At 36.6% G+C, this 17,511-nt stretch overlaps 1 pseudogene; it reads right to left on the reverse strand.

Moving 5' to 3' along the window:
- Positions 1–16,558: 16,558 nt before the first annotated feature.
- Positions 16,559–16,860, reverse strand: LOC131919813 (large ribosomal subunit protein eL36-like; annotated as a pseudogene).
- Positions 16,861–17,511: the final 651 nt, after the last annotated feature.

Below are 17,511 nucleotides of genomic sequence, written 5' to 3' on the forward strand. Positions count from 1 at the left end.
GCAGTTACCTGCTGTCATACTAGGGGCAGTGTTTCAAGGTCAAAGCTGGAACAGCTAGCCACTACATGGTATACATATATGCAGACAAACAGACAAAATGCCCATACTCAAAACAATAAAATTAATCTTAAAAATATACTACTGAATTATATGTCCTAGGATTCCATATGAAATATATTTCCTAATTATATCATAGCAGCTCTAGCTGTAGTTGTTCAAGAATTCAGCATCTAGCCACCTTTTTCAGCCATCAGAAAACAGTGGTGGTGGATGCTGTTACTCAGTAGCTGTCTCCACTTTTCATCTGTCAATCATCCAGAGAACCTACATCATGAAATGCCAGCACCTGAGTAGGTCTCCTCTTTTTTTTTTTTTTTTTTTTTTTTTGGTTTTTTGAGACAGGGTTTCTCTGTGTAGCTTTGCGCCTCTCCTAGAACTCACATGGTAGCCCAGGCTGGCCTCGAACTCACAGAGATCCGCCTGGCTCTGCCTCCCGAGTGCTGGGATTAAAGGCGTGCACCACCACCGCCCGGCAGGTCTCCTCTTTTCAATTAGACTTCGCTGTAACCTCCTCAAAGACACACTCTAATAAGTCTCTTCGGTGTTTCCAACTTCAGTGTCATTGAAACTGAATATTAAACACTGTGTAATAATTTTCTAGGGCAGAAATTGAAATAAAAATTCTGGGATCAATCACAATTGTCTTCCAAGAATCTTCTCTTTGGGTTATAAATCATTGGAGATGCTGACTGATTTATTTTTTGGTTGATGAATTTCATACAGACACCAAATCGTGTAACAACTCCCTGAACTGAGTATTTCATAAACTAAACATACTTTTGAAATTAGTGAATATATAATGAAATGAAGAATAAAATAAGTGAAATATATAAGATGGCTAATTAAGAGTGAGATTATTTTTTTCTCTAACAAAACATATAAATTATTATTCTTGCTAAGTATAATATTTTGGCTTGAAATATTTTCCAGTATGCATGTTTTCAAATGCCTAAACATTTTGACAAAATTTTCTTTTTGACTAAATTTGGTTATTTAATAACAAGTAAATGTGAATATGTTGTGATAAAAATAAAATGGTGAATGGAAAATCAGATATTAGCACACAAAAATGATTTATCAGTGCCTTATATTAGTTTGTAATGTTTATATCATTAGAGACTAATCCAAAACTTCAACCTGAGTACTTACATTTCCCAGCTGATTTTTTTCCACATTTCCCTTGTTTCTAAACCTTGAGGTCATTCTTTAAGGATCTAAAACATCAAGATAGCTGAATTTATGGTTTAGCCTTTTCCTGTCTCCTTTTCTGATTGATATATTCTCATTTGTCAAGGAAACTGTTATTTTGTGATAAACTATGATGAATAAAAAAAGAAAACTAGTATTTTATTGCACACCTGCACTAAGCCACAGGACGCTTTAAAGCCTGGGTACATTGGACACACGGTGGGCTTCTCAGAGAGCCTGTAGGAATAGATTGGAAGAGCATACATTAATGGTTGAAATTAGTCATTAAAAGCAACATTTTGGTTTGCTAAAAAGACCAAGGCAAGCATATTCCCCATTTTCATTGTAAAATGCAAGTTCATTTTACCTCATCAAAGCAGGAAAATTTCAGAGAGAGTATTTCTTTTTGCTTGTCGTCATTGCAGCTCTCAGTCCGGGGCCCTTGCTCTCAGCCGTGCAAGCCACACGTTGGACACAGTTGGCAGTCCAGTGGAGAATTCCACCAGCTTCCCAAGTGTTCCCAAGGCAAGGACGTGGCTTCTCTTCACTGCTATATTACCACAATTGTGTGGACCACTCAAGAAAAGATGAGGCATTCCCACAAAATATGTTGCACAATGAAGTTTCCAAAAATTGATATACCCTGTTCTGAGATTTACCTCCTAGATAGTATGTCCTAAGTTTAGTCATAACAATCCTGATTTGAAAACACCAGGATAAGCAGTTTGCTGTGGTGGAAGGAGTTTCTCTTGACTGTTTTCTAAAAATTCCATAGCAGCTCAGTGCTAAGGTATTGTTGAAGAAAAAGAAAAAAGTGGGGAGGGGAGAGAAAATAGAGGGAATAGAAGAGGAGGAAGAAACACTGTTTAGCTAATTCACAGCAACATTTATTTGTGTGTTTGTACCTGCAGGTTTTCTATTCTCTGTTGCTTGTTTTTTGGGTTTTTTTTTTGTCAATAAACTTAAATAAATCTTTCTGTAGCTAGTTCTTCACAGGCCTTAAATTTTCATTTTATTGAAGTATTTAAATGTTTTTGCAAGGGATTTACATTCTAATTGTGTAGATGGAAAAATGAAATGATCTTTTAAAACCTACAAAATCTGAAATAGCTTCTTTGAGAATGCTCAATTCATTTTAAAGTACATTTCTATGATGCCTTTAGTCTTTGCTGTAGAATTCAGTAAATAAAGATGTTGATCATTATCCATCTGACTATGTTTAGCTTTGTTTATTTTAGCATACTAATGTATTTTATTACAGCTGCACCTGTTACCACCACTGAATTTAAAGGGTCGTATGTTTCCACTACATTCCTATTTTTAGAACTGTATCTGGTACATCAGCTACACCAAATCCTTTCAGCCCTGACATGATTTAAACTGGATCTCAGCAAACAGCCATGAATATTTCTGCAAGGACTCTGCTGTTGTCATTAATGTTGCACCCTGTGCTTTTTTCTCAAGAGCATCCAATGAAGTATTGACATCTTACATTCTTTATGAGACAATGAATAATTGAAAAGCCAAAACCTACAAGTCAATATCATTTATTCATAAGATACATTTTTTAATTTTAAAATTAAAATATAATTGTATCATTCTCCCCTTCTTTTCTTCCCATCAATCTTTCCCAGTTCTCCCTTGTTCTTTCGTGTGTGTGTGTGTGTGTGTGTGTGTGTGTGTGTGTGTTTGTGTGTATACAGAGAGAGAGACATATATATGTGTGTGTGTGTGCATGTGTATGTATGTGTCAATCCCTAAATAGATAACTTATAAATTGCAACAACAGCCGGCATGTCTCAATAACCTGCAGGATTCAGTAATGTCATGCATACCTAAGCAATAACCACTGTTCATCAACATGGAAATCATGCCTGCTACTGGAAATCTGACCGATTAACTGGGCTAGAAAAGTCATGGGTCTTGGAGGAAAATACAACCTAGTTCATTAAATCAGTATAATTCTTAACTACAATAACTTAAATATTTATCCTTATATCCATTGATGTGCATATTTCTCACCAAGAACTTTTCTTAACAACAGATGAAGACCATTAATGAAAAATATAACTTATTAAAGTACAGATAAAAGATTACCATGTGTTACCAAGCAGTAGCATATATATCTATAACACAATATATATCCCTAAGGTTCAGGGATATTTTTTTCAATAAAAGTCATAGGATTGTAAGAACCAGAAGAACAGAACGTTTGCTGTGAGATTGTGTCCCTTAGAAATGGCTGTTTGAAACCTGGGGCCTATGCAGGATCGCTTGGCTAGGCCTGGGAGGAGGGGACTGGACCTACCTGGACTGAGTCTACCAGGTTGATCTCAGTCTGCAGGGGAGGCTTTGCCCTGGAGGAGGTGGGAATGGGGGGTGGGCTGGGGGAAAGGGGAGGGCGGCTGGAGAGGGAAGAACAAAGAAATCCATGGCTGATATATAGAACTGAATTGCATTGCAAAATAAAAATAAAAATTAAAAAAAAATATGCTGTTAAAAAAATGTCAGAGATACTACACCCATGAAATCTCTTAATAAGATTTTAATGGTAATTCTTTCATCTCCTTTTCTTTCTTTCTAAAGCTATTAGTTACTACTTAGTAAGTTATAGAAACCTTAGAAAGGGAATGGATATAAATATGTTTAAGTTCACAAAATTTTATTCACAAAGTGGATGCCCTACTTAATGAAGTTCCCAGTTTGTATCCTGGCCTTTTTTTTTTTTTTTGTATTTTCATACTGAAAGCAATTTTTCTCAATGATCAGTCTTTATCTTTCTTTCATAAGCAACTGTGCACAACTTCGCCTTTGGCTTTTTTCTTCCCTAACATGGATTTAATGAGCATGGATTTAACGGCCAATGCAATGGGCTGGGTCACTATGTCACCTCCTAAAGCCATATGCTGAACTCCTAATTCCACAGTATCTGGATATGAGGCCTCTTAAAGGTAAGTAGATCACAGTGACAGCCTTTCATTGTCACAAGTGATAGCAGTATCATGATTTTAAATAATGTTCCCAGAAATATCTACTCTATCACACAAGTATGCAGACTTTAAGATTGTGGACTCTGTAATAAGGTTGTCTCCAAACTTTACCACTTTGACCAACCTATTCTCAACCTGTCAACCTCCAGACTTAGGAGGAGTGCATTTCGTTCATAGAAAAACATCTATTGCATGATATTTTTAGAGAACCTGAAATGAGAGAGCTAAAAATAAAGGCATATATAAGTAAACAGTTCTGCAAACCACTGAACTTGGAAGGTTACAGTAAAACTTTATTTCCTGCTGAATGAATAATGATTCAATTTTTAAATCTAAAAAAAGAAAGAAAGAAAGAAAAATCTCAAGTTGCATGGCCATACATTCACTAAAATGTATGTACGGGAAGTTGTTCTGATAATGATATCTTATTACATACTAGGGATGCAACAAATGATAAAAATGCTCAATCTCAAAGAGTATTTACAGCCATCCCAGAAAGGATGTGTTCACTACTGAGCTTCATGTTCTCTGAAAGTTTCTTGTGGAAAAAAAAAAATTTCTAAATACGATCTTTAAGTTAGCATGCAAATTAATGGACCTGAGCACATCAGTTTCATGGTACTTCCTTCTCTTTCTCATCTGAGTATCTCCCCAGCTTGTCTCCCTCCTGCTGACCCATCTTTCTCTCATAATAATAGCCCTTTCTGCTTTTGTGTCACATCTATTGTGTGTGCTCTTTTTTCTCTCCCTCCTACATTGTATTTTTCGCAGGAATGTGTATATATCTCTCTGTTGAGTTGCTTAGAAACAGATACATATTCATGTATCATCCACATCCCATAGAACAATGAATGTATGGTCTGAATGCATACTATTCCCAACAGTTTATTTTTTATTTATTAATTACATTGATGTTTATCGATTAGCAATATGGTTCCCATTAGCAAGAAATGCATTTTTTTTTACCCAGATGAAAAATGAACTACAATATATGGATTGAAAATATGCAAATACTATTTCAGTTTAAAATGGAAAACCAGTCTGTAAAAAAGATAGACCATATTCTCAGAGATAATAAAGATGAGTGTACCAAAATCTCTTTTTAGTAATGGTAAAATGGGGAATACCTTTCTGGACAAGGAAAAATATCACAAAAATTTCTGTAGGACCAGTTAATATTTTCTTCCTAGGAATCACTCAAAGATTGACTAACTCACTGGGAGAACTGGGCTCCATTCTGTAGTTGAGTCAACATTCTAATTACGTATGGTTTGGATCAAATTTGCTGCATGTATCTAAGTGTTAGCATGCTTATTCTTTCCTGTTTTATTGTTATAGCAACATTGCTGAACTATGTAATTCTTATTTCTATTTTTATTCTTAATGCTTAATTAGATATGAATATCCAGTTAAATAAAAAAATGTATAGCCAGTTAATAACTGACTTGTTTAATAAGGAAATTCAAAATTCCAATCACTGATTTGGGGTTGAAATGGACTTCAGTAATATATAATATCTCATTGTAAATTACTTCCAAGAGATTAATTTAAATATAGTAATAAAGATATATGGTTACTGTATGTGTGGAAATGTGTCCCAGGTTGCAGTTAATACTAATTATGGGAACCGAATATAAACAAAACCATTCAAGCAACACCACTTAAAGTATGGTTTAGGGAATAGTGGTGAGAGTAAGAATGTTTAAAGAGACTATAGTATATAACCAATAAAATGGAGTACTAGCAAAATACATGCAATTAAGGACAAATATTGGAATAGAAATATGACAAGAATCAAGAGTTTCTATAAATGTATAGCCAAGTCAATTCCACCACATTAATTTCCTTATTCACCTTAAACATTAAATGTTTAGCATTTGACAGAAACTAGGTATGCTGTTTCCAAGCGAGCATACACTCTCTCCATAATTTTTGAATAAAATGTATTAGAAGGAAAACTATAGAGTGGGAAATTTTTTGAAGTATATTGTTATTAAAAATATCAGTCTACCATCTGTCAGAAAAATGTAGGGAGTGGTACTGATAAGGCTACACATTCCCTGCTTACTAATATGTTATCCTTTGCAATTACTATTCAGCTGCATTTCCAGTGTGGCCCACAAATTAAAATCAGAGATAAAATCTATTATGACAAGGAATCATGTAGATGGATTCTGAGAAGGAATATCTTGCATGTGATCCATAGAAAATGATTAAGCAGTTTGATAATGGCAGCAGAATATTTCAGATTGGGTAAAACAAACAAAATATACATAATCTCAATACTTGTTTAGTGTCTTCATTTTGTTTTCCAGGAATTGAAGTAACTCTCTCAAATGTGTTAAGCATGTGTACTTAGCTGGGCTATTCTCACGGATACTCATTAAATAACTTTCTGATTTAAACTCAACCTAAGCAATCTTGCTGACCATATAATCAATGACTTGGAAATTTATTAAATCCTAAGCAATTTCCAATATCAATATATTTAAACAATTTCTAAATCTATTTGTTACTGGAATCTGTAAATAGAAATCCATTAGTATTTAAGACTTGAAATTAGAAGCCTGACAGGTTGCTCAGCATTTAAGAACACTGGTTGATTTTCCAGGGAATGTGGGTACAATTCTCAGCACCCACATGGTACTTAAAACCATCAGTAACTCCAGTTCTAGGAGACCCAATGCCCTAATCTGGTCTCTGTGAGCACAAGACCTGCACATAGTGAACAGACATACATTCAGACAAAACACTCATTCACAAAAAATAATAACGAATTTATTAAAAAAAAAACCCTTGAAGCTAATATATTTGCTCAAAATGCAAATAAAGTGACAGGTAGTGATACTGGTTTGCTAAGAATCATATTTATCTCTCCTCTTCCTCAATTTATGCCTTAAAATTTCTAAAATTAATGATTCATATTAGGAAAAAGCATTGAGAAGAACAGAACACGTATTCTTTGTCTTGATTAGGTCCACCACAGTAGAACTCCAGACATGTGAAAGTGTGACTTTACCTATGAAGCAAAAAGAAAGTTGTCAGGATCAGTAAAAGTATGGGATATACATGCACATGCTTTCTTTTTTTAACAGTTTTTTTCATACATATATTCTAATTATGTTTTCCCTTCTACCTACCCCTTCCTCTCCACTTCCCTCCCATCCTGATCCACTCATTTTCTCTCTTCTTAGGAAAAGAAAATAGTCATTGAAGGGATAATAGTAAAATATAATATAAAACAAAAGCAAATAAATTGGAGTAAGACACAAGAACAAGAAAGAAAAGAATCCAAGAAAAAGCACAGAAAACACATGTAGTAGCAAAGACACACATGTTCATACCCACAGGGATCACACAAAAGCACAAAACTGGAAGATTCAGCAAGGTAAATAAAATAAAATAAATATATAAAAACTTCACTGACACAAAATTATGAGATGAATAATTGCAAAAGATTCCAATGAGTTAGTTTTCTGTTGGCCATCTTCTACTGGGCATGGGCCTATCCTCAAGACTAGTTTGTTTCCCCAGTGAACCTCACTTGGAAAAAAAAAAAAGTTTTTCATTCGTAAGTGGTCACAAATTAGAGATAGTTACTGGGTTAGGGATGAGGCCATGCGTCCATTTTGCCTTTCAGCTCTAGGATCCCATCTGGTGCAGACCTAGCTGGCCCCGTGCATGATGCCACAGACTTTGTGAGTTCATATATGGGTCTGTTCTGCTGTGTTTAGACCTTGTTTTCTTGGTGCCATTCATGCCCTCTGGCTCTTACACTCTTCCCACTATCTCCTCACAGGGTTCCCTGAGTACAGAGAAGACAGATTTGAGGGAGATACCTCATTTGAGGTTGAGTGTTCCAAGTTTTCTCACTCCTTGTGTAATGTCTCAGTGTGAATCTTTATATTTGTTCCCATCTTCTAGAGGAAAAAAAATCTTCTCTGATGATGACTGGGCAAGGCATAGTTTTATGAGTATAGCAGAATGACATTAGGAGTCATTTTATTGCTACAATCCTTAAGTAGAACAGTAGTAATTTGTGCTCCCTAGGTCCTCTGATTATCCAAACTAAGGTTTGTGCTCACTCTTATGGAGTGATCTTCAAATAAAATCGTAGTAGATGGTTACTCCTTCAAGCTTTGTGCCAGGATTGCACACCTTGCAAGAGGGGCACCATTGTAGATTGAAGGCTTTGTACTGGTTTGGTGTTTACCTTTCTCCTTTGGTAACATAATTAGTATCTTCCAGTACCATGAACACTAGCCAATAGGGATGATGGCTTTAAGTAGGCAGCAGTTTGACTTCTTGATGAGTTGTGTAGGTGTTGACTTCATTCAATGATGAGAGATGTTCGATTGGGAATCTCTCTCTTCCCCATTACTTGGCAATTTTATTTTGATCACCTTCATATGTGTATATATTTTAGGAAGCTTTTTTTTTACTGTAGTAGGTTTCCAAATTACTTTTCAAATGGTCCTTAAATTTAGTTGTCCCTCCCTAGATTCCATCTTTCACCTTCTCTTCTCCATTTGATCCTCCTGTTACAGTTCTGCCTCCCTTTATATCTGTGCCTGTCTTTTCTGTTTCCCCTTCCTCGGGAGATATATCACTTTCACCTAGTCCCTTACTCCAAATTAATCTCTTTGGTTTTATGGATTGTAATTTGCTCCTCATTGACTTACCAACCAACGACCACACATAAGTGAATATGCACCATATTTTTCTTTCTGGTTAAAAGATACTTTAAAAAGTCTAGCCTGGCGGTGGTGGTGCACGCCTTTCATCCCAGCACTCGGGAGGCAGAGCCAGGCGGATCTCTGTGAGTTCAAGGCCAGCCTGAGCTACCAAGTGAGTTTTAGGAAAGGCGCAAAGCTACACAGAGAAACCCTATCTCGAAAAAAAAAAAAACCAAACAAACAAATAAAAAAGATAGACAGAGTATTGACTGGAAGAACACCACATACCAAATTCTCTGTGGTAAAATTGTGATGGCTTGTGGTTGGATAGCTGGGTAGAGTGGTAGCAAAGAGAAGTATAGCTATAGTTTCTCATTTGAATTAAAAAAAATCAAAAGTCAATCATCAGATATTCTAGTTGATTCTGAACAAACTAAGAATGTGCAAGTGATTGTCCAACCTAGGATATACTGACATGTTTTCTTTTTATTTTTTTCTCCTGCTCTACAGAAACGTTAATGCAAACAGTAAGTTTTAAAAATTGTAGATAGAACTTCAGTTACGCCCTTGAAGATTAACTGGAATAAAATGACAGGTTAATGGTGAGAGACTTGAAAGGAACTCTTACCCCCTTCGAGGTATGTGACTTTGGTTTTTCCAGGTTGTTACCCTTTTCCTACACCTGGTATGTACTCAATTATTAGTTGATAATTATATACTATGCAAATGTTTATGTTCAGACTTCCCAATGTTTAAATACCCTGGGTTCTGGTGACTTCAAATACATAGAGTTGCTAGCGCTTTTTGTAGTTAAACTACAATCAAGGACTTGGGCAGTGGAAACATATTTTCCTGTTAATGTATGGGGAGCAAGAATGCCTTGGAGTTGTTTTACATTCATACTGTTGGACTCTTAGACAAACAAACATTTAGATGAAAGACCATGAAAGCTCCTTAGTCTGGCTCAGGAAGACCCCTACCTGCCTAGGTTCTGTTTCCCACTTCAAGGATTCCTGTGTAGGATCAAACTGACTATCACACTTGGTTGGCTTTACTCAAAAGTAGTCTTTTCCTTGTTCCTTCTATCCATTGCACTCATAAGAAAAGAAAAAGATTAAATAAATCACTTGTACAGAAATATTAACTAATGGTCAGTGGAAGGAAGCTAGAAGATAACATTTTCTTATCATAATCATATTCAAGATTCCTTAAAGCTTTTATTTTCTTCTGGGATTAGACAATATCTGGTCAGATTGTAAATTTTGAATACATCTGATATGGTAATGTTTTAATCAGCATGCCCTCCTCTCTCACCTCCTTGTGTAATAACTTTAATTATTAAAACACATCTTCAATTATTCTTTTCTTCTTTTTTCATGAAATATTGGCAATCACTGAAAAAGAAGTATAAAAATTTAAGTCATGGATCTAATATCCATAGACACAAATGAGAATGAGTATGTGGACATGTAAAATAATGTATGTTTATTCTCCCATTAAAATTCAAACAAATGTATGCTCATATGAGCCATGAGCGAAATTTTGTATTAAAAATTGAAATTGGAATCGTGTATTTAAACACAAATGTGACTCATTATAATCATGTTTACAACTCTTTCAAAATGTGAATTTATAAAGTACTACAGCATGTTTTCTGAGATCACAGTTACCTTATGAAGAACAGAAATAAGATAGACTCTCCAAGAAATACCTCAATAAATTCTTCTAAAATAACAACACTGTGACAGTCAAGTGGATATAAAAAAGAGAGCAGTTTTCCTGCAAGCGAATCAACGGTTAATAAAGAAAAGCAGAAATAACTAATGATAAAAAATAATTAGAAAAAATGTGATAGTTTTTTATACTGTAAGATATGGCATTTGTCATGGGATCACAGAAGGTACATTTCTAGTAGTACATGGCACAAAGGGTACATTTCAGGTGTGTTATTCTAGTATAGCTGTAACAATGATCACTATAGGTGAAATTCATTTGAGTTTTAACTAAAATCTCAGGGATGTTAAAGATCTTTTCTCTAGTTATAACTCACATGACATGCTTATAACTTCTATTTATTATTTATTATTATGCAAGGATTGTAGCTAGAGTTTTCCTGCCTGGCCCACAGTCAGAACGAATCTCTATCACCCGCCAGTCCCATAGCCACTCAGACCCAACCAAGTAAACACAGAGACTTTATTGCTTAAACTGTTTGGCCTAATGGCTCAGGCTTCTAGCTATCTAGTTCTTATATCTTAAACTAATCCATTTCTATAAATCTATACCTTGCCACATGGCTTGTGGCTTACCGGTGTCTTCACATGCTCCTTGTCATGGTGGCAGCTGGCAGTGTCTCCCTCACTCAGCCTTCTACTTTCTAGAATTCTCCTCTCTCCTTTTCCCACCTACTTCCTGCCTGGCCACTGGCCAATCAGTGTTTTATTTATTGACCAATCAGAGCAATTTAACATACAGACCATCCCACAGCACTAAGGATAGCTTTTATCCAATGTAATTTGGAAAGTTTAATTCTTGAGTTTTTGTATTGTCCATATCTCTGTTTATTTAGAAATCAAAACTATTCAAAATTATTAAAAGATAATTGTCCAGATGACTCATCCTATAAAGGCACTACCTACAAAGACTGAGCAACTGAATTTGATCTGCAGCACCCACATGATAGAAAGAGTACACAATATTGCAGGTTGGCTTCTGTCTTCCAAATGTGCATATATAAACTTATTTACATGCATGTGGTATGATTCAGTCCTAACAGGCTTCAGGGCCAGAAAACCCAAACTAGTAATAAAATACTTCCTGAGAGCCAACCTGGGTCTTCCTAAGGGCCTTAGCAACAGCAGCTGAGACAAGATCTGGAGATGACCTGAACCAATGAGGAGCAGCCATGTCACACCAGCACATACACATTCATCACACAGGGCAGAGTGGAGGGTACATAAGGCTTGCCTCTTCCTGAATAAACTGAGCTTGTTGTTTCGACATCCTCCCAGAGTCTGTGTCATTGACTCTGTCCCTACTTGCCTCCTCCCCCAAAGGGAATAACAAAAGACCCTGCCACACATGCATACATAAGATACATATAATTTAAAAATTAAAAATGCATTAAAAGATAAAACAAATATTATATGAAAGTAGGCCTTTCCTAAATGTTTTAAAATATTTTGAAAACTTCTAAAATTCATTGTGAAAGAAACAATTATATAAAAAACTATAATTTGAATTAATCTCTCAGTTTATTTTGGAAAAAAATGAAATGAACTGTGAGGTAACATTCAACCACTCAGTGTCTATCTGTTGCTATTACTATTTGATATTTTCTGTAATATATGGTATTCACATTTCTTTTAATAAAATATTCTCCCTCCAACTGCTCTCAAGAAAGTCCTTCAAGAATCAATTAAAGAACAGCAACTTTAGAATATTTCAGAAAACTTCTCTCTAAATTTGATTTTACTTGATTCTCATAACCCCTGGAACTGTTGCAGTTTATACACACATACATATAGGACCATATTTCATGTACTTATACATTTTTACACATATGCATGGCCCAATCATTGTCTTAGTATCTAAGTATAAAAATAATCACAAAGACTGGCAAATTAGATGTCCTCCCTTACTTAGAATCTTAAAATGTCTCCTATCTGTAAGGCTGAGGATGGCTCGAATAGATTTATTACAACAGGGACAGCATACACTATTCCAAAGACACACAAAGATGAGTCTCAGGGGCACTACAACCACTCTTTAAATGTATATTAATGAATTTGTAATTTAATTTGAAAATATGTACTTCATAAAATAATGCTATCCTGATAACTGCAACTGTGTAACAGTATTCAGTCATTATATAAAGGGTTAAACACATGATGCAATAATATTAAAGATAGTCTCAGTCATGAAGCATCAGTAATTGGTAGAGCAGAATTCAGTAATGTGATTTAATCAATAACTCATTGTTTAACATTGTTAGATATAAATCTTATGTGTTTATGTCCTTATGATCCCAGGTTAGTTCATTCTGTGGGTTTCCTTCTGATGTTCTTCACCCCACTGGCTTCCACAATCCTTCCTTCCTTTCTTCAGCAGGATTCCCCTACCTCAGCCTAAGTTTTGACTATAGGTCTTCATATCTGCTTCCATGAGCTACTGGATGAAGCCTCTCTGATGATACTTGGGCTAGGCTCCAATTTATAAATATAACAGAATATTGTTAGGTATAATTACATTGATATTTCTTTCTCCAGGTTTATTTGGTTCTATCCTGAGTCTCTGGGCAATCTAGCCTCCGGGTTTTGGCACTCCAGGCAGTGTCAGGGTGGGCACACAGTCATGGCATGGGTCTCGTGATGGAATAGTCATTGTTTGGCCACTCCCACTATCTCTGTACCACCTTTACTCCAGCATATCCCATAGTCAGGACAGACTGTAGCTCAAAGGTTTTATGTCTGGAAATCTTGCCTGGTCACGGGAGATGGCCAATTCAGGCTACATATTCTTTATTGCTACAAGTTTTAACTGGGGTTATCCTTGCAGATTCCTGGGAGTTTCCCTTGAATCAAGTTTCTACCTGACCCTGAACTGTTTCCCTTCCAGTAGTCTCTTTCCGTCCTCTCCTCCTCCATCCCCCTCCTGATCCCACACATTCCCATACTCACCTGCCTCCAGTCCACCCACCAAATTTCCTCTATTTCTCTTTTCAGGGAGCGCTAAGCATCTCCCCTTGAACCTTGAAGGGTTTTCTTTCTTTCTTAAATTTTCTTGACAGAAGTTATAGGTAATATAACTATTACAACATATGTGAGTAACATATATAATATAAAACACCAAATATATTTCATTTTCATTATACTGACCATCTTGATTGCTGTCAAATTGTTCCAAATTGGTCCAAGTTGTAAGGGAAGTTTTCATGATTTGTTTGTTTTATTTTGTTTTTTTAAGTCATGAGAGTGTGATTATACAACCAAAGTGAGTTGCCTATAGATCCACAAATTTATTGAAGTTTGATTTTTAAAAAGGCATCAATATGTTGTCCATTAACATGTTTTTATCTCCCCCCGCCTGCTTTTTTCATCTAAAATTGCCAGAGTACAAGTATACATGACCTGTTTTAGATGGCTTCCCTGTTGCTTTGATGAAACACATCTAAGAGAGAATTAGAACAGAAAGTGTTCATTGGCTCACAGATACACTGTTGAGGGGAGAGAAGGCAGGGAATCGTGGAGGGAAGTTAGAGGCAGGAAGTGAAGCAGCAGCCATTGAGGAAAGCTACTTACTAGCTTGCTCCCTTGACTTGCTCCATTTTCTTGCTTCTATAACCCCAAAATACCAGCCCTGGAGTGGTCCCATCCAAAGTGATCTGGGCCCTCTTACATCTATCATTAACCAAGAAAGTCTGTGGGCATGTAAGTGGGCCACATACATGCCCACAGACTTTCTTGATTAATGGTGCTTTCTAGGTACTTTTATGCATAATTTTCTTACATCTACATGTACAGCACATATGTGACTGGTGCCTACAGAAGCCAGAAGAGGGCATCAGATCTCCCAGAACAGTAGTTATAGAGGTTGTGAGCCACAATTTGGATACTTGGAATCAAACTCTAATTTCCTGAAAGAGCAGCCAGTCCTTTTAACTGATGAATAATCCCTTCAGGTGCCAATTAAAAGACTTTTTTTATGGAAATACTTGAATTAAAAGTTTATATATTTTTATATAATATATATGTAATATGCAAGTAAGTGTAGGAAAACAGACACATCACATATTTTCTAATTAATTAACTAAAAATATAATCCACATTCAAAGACCTGTAATTTAAATGGAACTCTTACCGCTACACTTCTAACAAAAACCATTTTAATTGTATAGATGGTTATCATAGAGTCCAGGAAAGATGCCCCAAGTTACTTTGTCCGAAGATACCCCCACAGCAGACTGCTGGCAGTGGTCGAGAGACAGCCCGAACTGACCTACTCTGGTGATGGGATGGCCAAACACCCTAATTGTCATGCTAGAAACCCCATCCAAAGACTGAGGTATCTGGATGCAGAGATCCATGGCTAGGCCCCGGGTGGAGCTCTGGGAGTCCAATTAGCGAGAAAGGAGAGTTTATATGAGCGAGAATTGTTGAGACCAAGGTTGGATAAAGCACAGGGACAAATAGCCAAACGAATGGAAACACATGAACTATGAACCAATGGCTGAGGGGTCCCCAACTGGATCAGGCCCTCTGAATTGGTGAAATAGTTGATTGGCTTGATCTGTTTGGGAGGCATCCAGGCAGTGGGACCGGGTCCTGTGCTCATTGCATGATTTGGCTGTTTGAAACCTGGGTCCTATGCAGGGTCGCTTGTCTCGGCCTGGGAGGAGGGGACTGGACCTACCTGGACTGAGTCTACCAGGTTGATCTCAGTCTGCAGGGAAGGCTTTGCCCTGGACGAGGTGGGAATGGGGGGTGGACTGGGCGGAAGGCAAGGGGGGCTGGAGGTGGGAGAACAAGGGAATCCATGGCTGATATGTAGAACTGAATTGTATTGCAAAATAAAAAAATTAAAAAAATGAACTCAAAAAAAAAAAAAATCTTAGGTCATCCATAGTTATTTATCTAAGAAATTAGAGCCAATTGTCCACGTAAAACTTTGGACACAGACTTCATGTAGGTTTGTTAAAAATAAATCTAATAATTAAAATTAAAAAAAAAAACATAACACCACAAAATATTTAAGGTTTTATAGCAGCTTTATTCATAATTACCCCAAACTACAAGCCTTCAAGATATACTTCAACAAATAAAAGCTAACCAAAGTGATAAGCTATAAATTGTAATGATGAACAAAGAGGAGAGAATCTAATCACTTAGACACTACACAAAGTAAGAGCATATGATGTATAATTTCAACCATATGATACTCTAGAAAAACTAACAGGCAGAGTATATGATTTTGCCAAAGATATAGGAAGTAGGGATTGTTTGAATAATTCGGAATATTTTAGGGACTAGAATAAATTTGGATATTATCATGCTATTGACTACATGATATTATCTATTTTGATAGACCATGGGACTATGCAATTACTAGAGGAAATTAATTTATGAAAACACAGAATAAAATTGACCAAGAAGTGTAAAAAACTCTAGTCGTCTTTACCAGTGTTCTATTGCTGAGAAGAGACAACATGAGTAAGGCAAATTTGGTAAAAGAAAAAGTTGAATTGGGGGCTCGTCTAAAGTTTCAAACGTTAGTTTGTCATCACCATGGTAGGGAGCATGGTGTCAATAAGACAAGCATTGGAGCAGTATCTGAGACCTTTACATTCTGAAATGGGGTTAGAGAAAGAACCTGGGAGTGGCATTGGCTTCTGAACCCACCCTTAGTAGCACATTTCCTCCAAGAAAGCCACACCTCCTAACCCTAATCTTATCAAAAAGTTCTATTCTGTAGGGTTGGTTGTCTGCACATATGTAAGAGGGTATCAGAGCCCGTGGAACTAGAGTTTACAGACAATTGTAACCTACTATGTGGGTGATGGGAATTGAACTCAGATCCTCTAGAAAAGCAGCCTGTACTTTTTTTTTTTTTTTTTCGCGGTAGCAAACGTTTATTGGGGGTGGGGGATCAGTCCTTGGCAGCCAGCACATTGCTTAGCTCCTCCCGCTTCCTCTTGGTGCGGATGTGCTGTGCGTGCCCACCCTCTTCTTGATGAACTTGAGCGCAAGCTTGTCCTTGGACACCTTGAGCATCTCCATGGCGCTCCAATCATAGGGCGCGAAGCCGCATACCTCCCGGATCATGTCCTGCACGAACTTGGTGTGCTTGGTGAGGCACCCATGGCGCCGGCTGTGTCTCGGCTTGCTGACGTTCTTTGTCACCTTGTGGCCCTTGTTGAGGCCCACAGCCATGGGGTAGCGCAGGGCCATGGCTCCTGCTCTCTGATGGCGGCCGTGACAGGAAGAACGGCACCGCACGGAACCCTGGAATATCTTGCAACCTGTACTCTTAACCAGTCTACTCCACGGTGACTAAGCATTCATCATATATGAGGCAATGGGAGCCATATGTATTCAAACAACCACAAGAGTTTAGAAGACAATTTTTTTAAATGTTTAAAATTTCCTATAACCTTATGATCTAATTTATTTAAACAAAAACTTAGCTAGCTATACATTCCCATTAAAGAAGTTCAATACTGAGAACATTGTGTTTCTCACAAACATTTCATCTGTCTAAATTGTCACATTGATTATAGAAAAGAACATTGTCCTAATTTTGGTAACTTTAAGCTGAAATTATAATAACTAAAATATTAAAGAATCTCACCCAGAAATGTCTGTGTATCCTTCACATTCAGCTGTAATAGTGATGGCTTTATGCCCTTGAAGATTTAAAACAAAAGTTCAAAGAGACCTTTAATGAGTTTCACTACTTGCAACTTGAAACAACTTTAAAGTTGGTGTCTCAATAGATTCTCTTTAAAGTCACTTATAATGACTATACAACTTCAAATGCTATTTTGAACCAATTTTGATGCTTTATTGATAAATTTATCTTTCTAACAGGAACAGGAAAAA

Source organism: Peromyscus eremicus, chromosome 9 (assembly GCF_949786415.1).
Source record: "Peromyscus eremicus chromosome 9, PerEre_H2_v1, whole genome shotgun sequence".
NCBI classification, from domain to species: Eukaryota; Metazoa; Chordata; class Mammalia; order Rodentia; family Cricetidae; genus Peromyscus; species Peromyscus eremicus.